Below are 10,000 nucleotides of genomic sequence, written 5' to 3' on the forward strand. Positions count from 1 at the left end.
CCGCTTCCCTCCCGGGCTGCCCGGCTGCTCTCTAACCCCTGCGACCGAGGCGGCGCTGTTAGGGCGGCCGTGCCGGTGCCCCTTGCCGCAGCTAGCCTCTCGCCGCTGCCCCTCCCGTCCGTCGTCCCCCGTCCCCAAAAACTTGCTGCTCTCCACGCTGGAGCCTGCACGGGGGAGGTTGCGCTCCGCTCCTCCGGCCCTAAAGCCGCCCTCGCCCGCCCCCCCGGCTTGCCGCTTGGCTGGGCTGCCCGCCCGCCCGCTAATCCCCCCAACGCCCCCACCCCAAAAACACCCCAGCCCTACCGCATGCCGCTCCCCCTCTCCCCGCTCTCGCTGACCGCTGCCACCCCCCCCCCACCCCTCCCCCCCGAAACAAACCCCCCAGCCCTACCGCATGCCGCTCCCCCTCTCTCCCTAGCCTGCCCCCCCCGCCGTCGCTTGCTGCTGCCGCCGCCGCCGCCGCCGCCGCCGGGACCCGCCTCGGTCTGGTGGCGCGCGCTCGGAGATCCCCGGCTACCCGTCCGTCCGTCCCTCCCTCCCGCCCCGCCCCGGGGGAGGGCCCGGGGCAGCGCGGGCAGGCGGGGAGCAAAAAAAAGGCGCGGGCGCCAAAAAACGTCGGGGTCCCGGGGTGGCGGAGGGGGGCGGCGGCGGGGGCGGCGGCGGGTACACGGCGCCGGGTCCAGGGCGCCGGGTCCAGCCCGTCCCGGGGCGGGGACAGGTGGTGTCGTCCGTCCCCGCCCCCGTAACCTGCTCTGAAGCATCCGCTTCCCGCCGCGGTTCGCCCTCCACCCCCCCCGCCGCACACGCAGCTGCCGCTTCCCGCCGCCTCTGCCCCCCGCCCCGGGATCAACCACCCGCCGGGTCCAGCCGGTCCCGGTCCCGGGAACCTGCTCCCGGGGCCAGCCGGAGCCACGCCCCCTCCTCTGACGCTTCCAGCTGCCGCCTCCCCTCCCACCCCCCAAACTCACACTGGCCCTCGCCGGCCCGCCCACCCGCCTACCTGCTTGCCCGCCGCCGCTGGGTGGCGTGCCGGACACTCTCGCACACAGGTACACAGACAGGGACACAGGGACACAGGCACTCAGGCACACAGGGACACAGGGACACAGGGACACAAGGACACAGGGACACAGGCACTCAGGCACTCAGGCACTCAGGGACACAGGGACACAGGGACACAGGCACTCAGGCACTCAGGGACACAGGGACACAGGGACACAGGCACTCAGGCACACAGGGACACAGGTGGCGGGCCGGAGGCCTCTCTCCACTGTGTGGCAGGGGTCCAAGAGCCACCCCAGCCCAACCCAGAGGGTCTTTTGCACCTCTCTAGAGGCCACCCAGAGACCCCAGGCCGCAGCAGAAGCCTCTCCCGCACGCTCTGCAGGCTTCTCAGCCACCCCAGGCCGCAGCAGAAGCCTCCCCCGCACGCTCTGCAGGCTTCCGACCCACCCCAGGCCGCACCAGAAGCCTCCCCCGCAAGCTCTGCAGGCTTCCGACCCACCCCAGGCCGCAGCAGAAGCCTCTCCCGCACGCTCTGCAGGCTTCCGACCCACCCCAGGCCGCAGCAGAAGCCTCTCCCGCACGCTCTGCAGGCTTCTCAGCCACCCCAGGCCGCAGCAGAAGCCTCTCCCGCACGCTCTGCAGGCTTCCAACCCACCCCAGGCCGCACCAGAAGCCTCCCCCGCAAGCTCTGCAGGCTTCCGACCCACCCCAGGCCGCAGCAGAAGCCTCTCCCGCACGCTCTTCAGGCTTCTCAGCCACCCCAGGCCGCACCAGAAGCCTCCCCCGCACGCTCTGCAGGCTTCTCAGCCACCCCAGGCCGCACCAGAAGCCTCTCCCGCACGCTCTTCAGGCTTCTCAGCCACCCCAGGCCGCACCAGAAGCCTCCCCCGCACGCTCTGCAGGCTTCTCAGCCACCCCAGGCCGCACCAGAAGCCTCCCCCGCACGCTGTGCAGGCTTCCCACCCACCCCAGGCCGCAGCAGAAGCCTCTCCCGCACGCCCTGCAGGCTTCTCAGCCACCCCAGGCCGCAGCAGAAGCCTCTCCCGCACGCTCTGCAGGCTTCTCAGCCACCCCAGGCCGCAGCAGAAGCCTCTCCCGCACGCTCTGCAGGCTTCTCAGCCACCCCAGGCCGCAGCAGAAGCCTCTCCCGCACGCTCTGCAGGCTTCTCAGCCACCCCAGGCCGCACCAGAAGCCTCTCCCGCACGCTCTGCAGGCTTCTCAGCCACCCCAGGCCGCAGCAGAAGCCTCTCCCGCACGCTCTGCAGGCTTCTCAGCCACCCCAGGCCGCAGCAGAAGCCTCTCCCGCACGCTCTGCAGGCTTCTCAGCCACCCCAGGCCGCACCAGAAGCCTCCCCCGCACGCTCTGCAGGCTTCTCAGCCACCCCAGGCCGCACCAGAAGCCTCTCCCGCACGCTCTTCAGGCTTCTCAGCCACCCCAGGCCGCACCAGAAGCCTCCCCCGCACGCTCTGCAGGCTTCTCAGCCACCCCAGGCCGCACCAGAAGCCTCCCCCGCACGCTCTGCAGGCTTCCCACCCACCCCAGGCCGCAGCAGAAGCCTCTCCCGCACGCCCTGCAGGCTTCTCAGCCACCCCAGGCCGCAGCAGAAGCCTCTCCCGCACGCTCTGCAGGCTTCTCAGCCACCCCAGGCCGCAGCAGAAGCCTCTCCCGCACGCTCTGCAGGCTTCTCAGCCACCCCAGGCCGCAGCAGAAGCCTCTCCCGCACGCTCTGCAGGCTTCTCAGCCACCCCAGGCCGCACCAGAAGCCTCTCCCGCACGCTCTGCAGGCTTCTCAGCCACCCCAGGCCCCAACAGAAGCCTCTCCCGCACGCTCTGCAGGCTTCTCAGCCACCCCAGGCCGCAGCAGAAGCCTCTCCCCGCACGCTCTGCAGGCTTCTCAGCCACCCCAGGCCCCAACAGAAGCCTCTCCCGCACGCTCTGCAGGCTTCCGACCCACCCCAGGCCGCAGCAGAAGCCTCTCCCGCACGCTCTGCAGGCTTCCGACCCACCCCAGGCCGCACCAGAAGCCTCCCCCGCACGCTCTGCAGGCTTCTCAGCCACCCCAGGCCGCACCAGAAGCCTCCCCCGCACGCTCTGCAGGCTTCTCAGCCACCCCAGGCCGCAGCAGAAGCCTCTCCCGCACGCTCTGCAGGCTTCTCAGCCACCCCAGGCCGCAGCAGAAGCCTCCCCCGCACGCTCTGCAGGCTTCCGTCCCACCCCAGGCCGCACCAGAAGCCTCCCCCCGCACGCTCTGCAGGCTTCTCAGCCACCCCAGGCCGCAGCAGAAGCCTCTCCCGCACGCTCTGCAGGCTTCCGACCCACCCCAGGCCGCACCAGAAGCCTCCCCCGCAAGCTCTGCAGGCTTCCGACCCACCCCAGGCCGCAGCAGAAGCCTCTCCCGCACGCTCTTCAGGCTTCTCAGCCACCCCAGGCCGCACCAGAAGCCTCCCCCGCACGCTCTGCAGGCTTCTCAGCCACCCCAGGCCGCACCAGAAGCCTCTCCCGCACGCTCTTCAGGCTTCTCAGCCACCCCAGGCCGCACCAGAAGCCTCCCCCGCACGCTCTGCAGGCTTCTCAGCCACCCCAGGCCGCACCAGAAGCCTCCCCCGCACGCTGTGCAGGCTTCCCACCCACCCCAGGCCGCAGCAGAAGCCTCTCCCGCACGCCCTGCAGGCTTCTCAGCCACCCCAGGCCGCAGCAGAAGCCTCTCCCGCACGCTCTGCAGGCTTCTCAGCCACCCCAGGCCGCAGCAGAAGCCTCTCCCGCACGCTCTGCAGGCTTCTCAGCCACCCCAGGCCGCAGCAGAAGCCTCTCCCGCACGCTCTGCAGGCTTCTCAGCCACCCCAGGCCGCACCAGAAGCCTCTCCCGCACGCTCTGCAGGCTTCTCAGCCACCCCAGGCCGCAGCAGAAGCCTCTCCCGCACGCTCTGCAGGCTTCTCAGCCACCCCAGGCCGCAGCAGAAGCCTCTCCCGCACGCTCTGCAGGCTTCTCAGCCACCCCAGGCCGCACCAGAAGCCTCCCCCGCACGCTCTGCAGGCTTCTCAGCCACCCCAGGCCGCACCAGAAGCCTCTCCCGCACGCTCTTCAGGCTTCTCAGCCACCCCAGGCCGCACCAGAAGCCTCCCCCGCACGCTCTGCAGGCTTCTCAGCCACCCCAGGCCGCACCAGAAGCCTCCCCCGCACGCTCTGCAGGCTTCCCACCCACCCCAGGCCGCAGCAGAAGCCTCTCCCGCACGCCCTGCAGGCTTCTCAGCCACCCCAGGCCGCAGCAGAAGCCTCTCCCGCACGCTCTGCAGGCTTCTCAGCCACCCCAGGCCGCAGCAGAAGCCTCTCCCGCACGCTCTGCAGGCTTCTCAGCCACCCCAGGCCGCAGCAGAAGCCTCTCCCGCACGCTCTGCAGGCTTCTCAGCCACCCCAGGCCGCACCAGAAGCCTCTCCCGCACGCTCTGCAGGCTTCTCAGCCACCCCAGGCCGCAGCAGAAGCCTCTCCCGCACGCTCTGCAGGCTTCTCAGCCACCCCAGGCCGCAGCAGAAGCCTCTCCCGCACGCTCTGCAGGCTTCTCAGCCACCCCAGGCCCCAACAGAAGCCTCTCCCGCACGCTCTGCAGGCTTCCGACCCACCCCAGGCCGCAGCAGAAGCCTCTCCCGCACGCTCTGCAGGCTTCCGACCCACCCCAGGCCGCACCAGAAGCCTCCCCCGCACGCTCTGCAGGCTTCTCAGCCACCCCAGGCCGCACCAGAAGCCTCCCCCGCACGCTCTGCAGGCTTCTCAGCCACCCCAGGCCGCAGCAGAAGCCTCTCCCGCACGCTCTGCAGGCTTCTCAGCCACCCCAGGCCGCAGCAGAAGCCTCCCCCGCACGCTCTGCAGGCTTCCGTCCCACCCCAGGCCGCACCAGAAGCCTCCCCCGCACGCTCTGCAGGCTTCTCAGCCACCCCAGGCCGCACCAGAAGCCTCCCCCGCACGCTCTGCAGGCTTCTCAGCCACCCCAGGCCGCACCAGAAGCCTCCCCCGCACGCTCTGCAGGCTTCTCAGCCACCCCAGGCCCCAACAGAAGCCTCTCCCGCACGCTCTGCAGGCTTCCGACCCACCCCAGGCCGCACCAGAAGCCTCCCCCGCATGCTCTGTAGGCTTCTGACCCACCCCAGGCCCCAACAGAAGCCTCCCCCGCACGCTCTGCAGGCTTCTCAGCCACCCCAGGCCGCAGCAGAAGCCTCTCCCGCACGCTCTGCAGGCTTCTCAGCCACCCCAGGCCGCACCAGAAGCCTCTCCCGCACGCTCTGCAGGCTTCTCAGCCACCCCAGGCCGCACCAGAAGCCTCTCCCGCACGCTCTGCAGGCTTCCGACCCACCCCAGGCCGCACCAGAAGCCTCCCCCGCACGCTCTGCAGGCTCCTCCGCCACCACAGGCCGCACCAGAGGATCTTTTGCACCTCTCTGGACGCCACCCAGAGACTCCAGGCCGCACCAGAGGCCCCCCCCCCAACCATTTACAGGCTGCAGTGCCAGCCTAGGCCCCGCTGGCAGCCTCCCTTGTCTGCTTTGGAAGGCCTCCCATCCACTCCAGACCTGCCTGGAGGCCTCCCTCGACTGCTCCCGGGGCCCTCGAAGCCACCCTAGGCCTTTCTGGAGGACCTGCTCGACCGCTCGGGCGGCTTCTGACGCACCCTCGGCCATCCGGCGCCCAGCAGCTCCCAGGGCCAGGCACCGGCCTCCCCCTCCGGCCGCCCCTGGGGCCGGGGGTGGCTCGGACTCGGCGCCCCCAACGTGTCGTCCCGTCCCCCCCCCGCCCCGCACCGCCGAACATTCGCTGCAGCCGAGGGCTTGCCGCTCGACGCCTACCCCACCCGCCCAGCCCCCCGCTGCGGCCCGGCGCTGCCCCGGCCGCTGCGCCCCGCCTCTCATCGCTCCCCCCACCCGGCAACCGGCCGCCGGGCACGGCAAGTCCCAGGGCAGGGAACAGGTGCTGCCGGGACCCCGTGCTGGCTGCCGGCTTCCCGGGGCTGCCCCGGGCACGGACAGGTCGCCCCCCCGCCCCGGCGAATGTTCACCGAACCGGCTGCCGGCTGCCTTCGAGCACCCCCCCGCCCCCCGCCACTATCGTCCCCCCCCGCCCCCCCTCCGCCTCCGCTGCCGCTTCTCCCCGCACCGCCTCCACTGCCTCCCCCCGCCGCCGGCGAACGAGTCGCCGGATCCGTAGGGTGCCGGGAGCCCGAACGGCGAGCGGCTCCGGCTGCTGCCGGGACCGCGGGGATTCGAGCCGGTCCGGCCGCGGCCGGGACCCCGTGCCGGAAGCCGGCATCCCGGGACGGCCCCGGGACGGCCCCGGTCGCCGGCCGGGTGACGTTCAGCGAAGCGGCTGCCGCCAGTCTTTGGGCCTCCCCCGTGCCGGGGCCGCGGGGATTCGAGCCGGTCCGGCCGCGGCCGGGATCCCGGGCCGGACGATGGCTTCCCGGGCCGGTCCCGGTCGCCTCCCGGGTGACGTTCACCGAAGCGGCTGCCGGCTGTCTTCGAGCCCCCCCCCCCCCTCCGCCTCCGCTGCCGCTTCTCCCCGCACCCCCTCCACTGCCTCCCCCCGCCGCCGGCGAACGAGTCGCCGGATCTGTAGGGTGCCGGGAGCCCGAACGGCGAGCGGCTCCGGCTGCTGCCGGGACCGCGGGGATTCGAGCCGCTCCGGCCGCGGCCGGGACCCCGTGCCGGAAGCCGGCATCCCCGGACGGCCCCGGGACGGCCCCGGTCGCCGGCCGGGTGACGTTCACCGAAGCGGCTGACGGCTGTCTTCGAGCCCCCCCCCCCTCCGCCTCCGCTGCCGCTTCTGCCCGCACCCCCTCCACTGCCTCCCCCCGCCGCCGGCGAACGAGTCGGCGGATCCGTAGGGTGCCGGGAGCCCGAACGGCGAGCGGCTCCGGCTGCTGCCGGGACCGCGGGGATTCGAGCCGGTCCGGCCGCGGCCGGGACCCCGTGCCGGAAGCCGGCATCCCGGGACGGCCCCGGGACGGCCCCGGTCGCCGGCCGGGTGACGTTCAGCGAAGCGGCTGCCGCCAGTCTTTGGGCCTCCCCCGTGCCGGGGCCGCGGGGCTTCGAGCCGGTCCGGCCGCGGCCGGGATCCGGGGCCGGACGATGGCTTCCCGGGCCGGTCCCGGTCGCCTCCCGGGTGACGTTCACCGAAGCGGCTGCCGGCTGTCTTCGAGCCCCCCCCCCCCCCTCCGCCTCCGCGGCCGCTTCTCCCCGCACCCCCTCCACTGCCTCCCCCCGCCGCCGGCGAACGAGTCGCCGGATCTGTAGGGTGCCGGGAGCCCGAACGGCGAGCGGCTCCGGCTGCTGCCGGGACCGCGGGGATTCGAGCCGCTCCGGCCGCGGCCGGGACCCCGTGCCGGAAGCCGGCATCCCCGGACAGCCCCGGGACGGCCCCGGTCGCCGGCCGGGTGACGTTCACCGAAGCGGCTGCCGGCTGTCTTCGAGCCCCCCCCCCCTCCGCCTCCGCTGCCGCTTCTGCCCGCACCCCCTCCACTGCCTCCCCCCGCCGCCGGCGAACGAGTCGGCGGATCCGTAGGGTGCCGGGAGCCCGAACGGCGAGCGGCTCCGGCTGCTGCCGGGACCGCGGGGATTCGAGCCGGTCCGGCCGCGGCCGGGACCCCGTGCCGGAAGCCGGCATCCCGGGACGGCCCCGGGACGGCCCCGGTCGCCGGCCGGGTGACGTTCAGCGAAGCGGCTGCCGCCAGTCTTTGGGCCTCCCCCGTGCCGGGGCCGCGGGGCTTCGAGCCGGTCCGGCCGCGGCCGGGATCCGGGGCCGGACGATGGCTTCCCGGGCCGGTCCCGGTCGCCTCCCGGGTGACGTTCACCGAAGCGGCTGCCGGCTGTCTTCGAGCCCCCCCCCCCCCTCCGCCTCCGCGGCCGCTTCTGCCCGCACCCCCTCCACTGCCTCCCCCCGCCGCCCGCGAACGAGTCGCCGGATCTGTAGGGTGCCGGGAGCCCGAACGGCGAGCGGCTCCGGCTGCTGCCGGGACCGCGGGGATTCGAGCCGGTCCGGCCGCGGCCGGGACCCCGTGCCGGAAGCCGGCATCCCCGGACAGCCCCGGGACGGCCCCGGTCGCCGGCCGGGTGACGTTCACCGAAGCGGCTGCCGGCTGTCTTCGAGCCCCCCCCCCCCTCCGCCTCCGCTGCCGCTTCTCCCCGCACCCCCTCCACTGCCTCCCCCCGCCGCCGGCGAACGAGTCGGCGGATCCATACCGTCCCGAGAGCCCGAGGCGGCGGCACCCAGTGCGGGTCCGGCCGAGGCCGGGACCCCGTGCCTGTCGCAGGCTTCCCGGGACGGCCCCGGAACGGCCGCGGTCGCCGGCCGGGTGACGTTCTCCGAAGCGGCTGACGGCTGTCTTCGAGCCCCCCCCCCCCCTCCGCCTCCGCTGCCGCTTCTGCCCGCACCTCCTTCACTGCCTCCCCCCGCCGCCGGCGAACGAGTCGCCGGATCCGTAGGGTGCCGGGAGCCCGAACGGCGAGCGGCTCCGGCTGCTGCCGGGACCGCGGGGATTCGAGCCGCTCCGGCCGCGGCCGGGACCCCGTGCCGGATGCCGGCATCCCGGGACGGCCCCGGGACGGCCCCCGGTCGCCGGCCGGGTGACGTTCAGCGAAGCGGCTGCCGCCAGTCTTTGGGCCTCCCCCGTGCCGGGGCCGCGGGGCTTCGAGTCGGTCCGGCCGCGGCTGGGACCCCGTGCCTGTCGCAGGCTTCCCGGGACGGCCCCGGAACGGCCGCGGTCGCCGGCCGGGTGACGTTCACCGAGGCGACTGCCGGCTGTCTTCGAGCCCCCCCCCCCCCTGCCGGAGCCGCGGGGATACGAGCCGGTCCGGCCGCGGCCGGGACCCCCGTGCCGGAAGCCGGCATCCCGGGACGGCCCCGGGACGGCCCCGATCGCCTCCTGGGTGACGTTCACCGAAGCGGCTGCCGGCTGTCTTCGAGCCCCCCCCCCTCCGCCTCCGCTGCCGCTTCTCCCCGCACCCCCTCCACTGCCTCCCCCCGCCGCCCGCGAACGAGTCGCCGGATCTGTAGGGGGCCGGGAGCCCGAGGCGGCGAGCGGCTCCGGCTGCTGCCGGGACCGCGAGGCTTCGAGCCGGTCCGGCCGCGGCCGGGATCTCGTGCCGAACGTCGTCTTCCCGGGACGGTCCCGGGAGGGCCCCAGTCTCCTCCCGGGTGACGTTCACCGAAGCGGCTGCCGGCTGTCTTCGAGCCCCCACCCCTGCCGTGGCCGCGGGGATTCGCCCCGGTCCGGCAGCTGACGGTTCCCTGTGTCGGACGCCGGCTTCCCGGGACTGCCCCGGGACAGCCCCGGTCGCCTCCCGGGTGACGTTCACCGAAGCTGCTGCCGCCTGTCTTTGTCCCCCCCCCCCGTGCTCTCCCTCAGGCGGGAGGTAGACGTGCTCTCCCTCGGCGAGTAGACGTGCTCTCCCTCGGCGAGTAGACGTGCTCTCCCTCGGCGGGTAGACGTGCTCTCCCTCGGCGAGTAGACGTGCTCTCCCTCGGCGAGTAGACGTGCTCTCCCTGGGCGAGTAGACGTGCTCTCCCTGGGCGAGTAGACGTGCTCTCCCTCGGCGAGTAGACGTGCTCTCCCTCGGCGAGTAGACGTGCTCTCCCTGGGCGAGTAGACGTGCTCTCCCTGGGCGAGTAGACGTGCTCTCCCTCGGCGAGTAGACGTGCTCTCCCTCGGCGAGTAGACGTGCTCTCCCTGGGCGAGTAGACGTGCTCTCCCTGGGCGAGTAGACGTGCTCTCCCTGGGCGAGTAGACGTGCTCTCCCTGGGCGAGTAGACGTGCTCTCCCTCGGCGAGTAGACGTGCTCTCCCTGGGCGAGTAGACGTGCTCTCCCTCGGCGAGTAGACGTGCTCTCCCTCGGCGAGTAGACGTGCTCTCCCTCGGCGAGTAGACGTGCTCTCCCTCGGCGAGTAGACGTGCTCTCCCTCGGCGAGTAGACGTGCTCTCCGCGGAGATCGCGCTTGTCGCCAAGGGGT

The sequence above is a fragment of the Melanerpes formicivorus genome, unplaced genomic scaffold (assembly GCF_026170545.1).
Source record: "Melanerpes formicivorus ecotype bairdi unplaced genomic scaffold, bMelFor1.0.p_v2 SCAF_260, whole genome shotgun sequence".
Taxonomy (NCBI): Eukaryota; Metazoa; Chordata; class Aves; order Piciformes; family Picidae; genus Melanerpes; species Melanerpes formicivorus.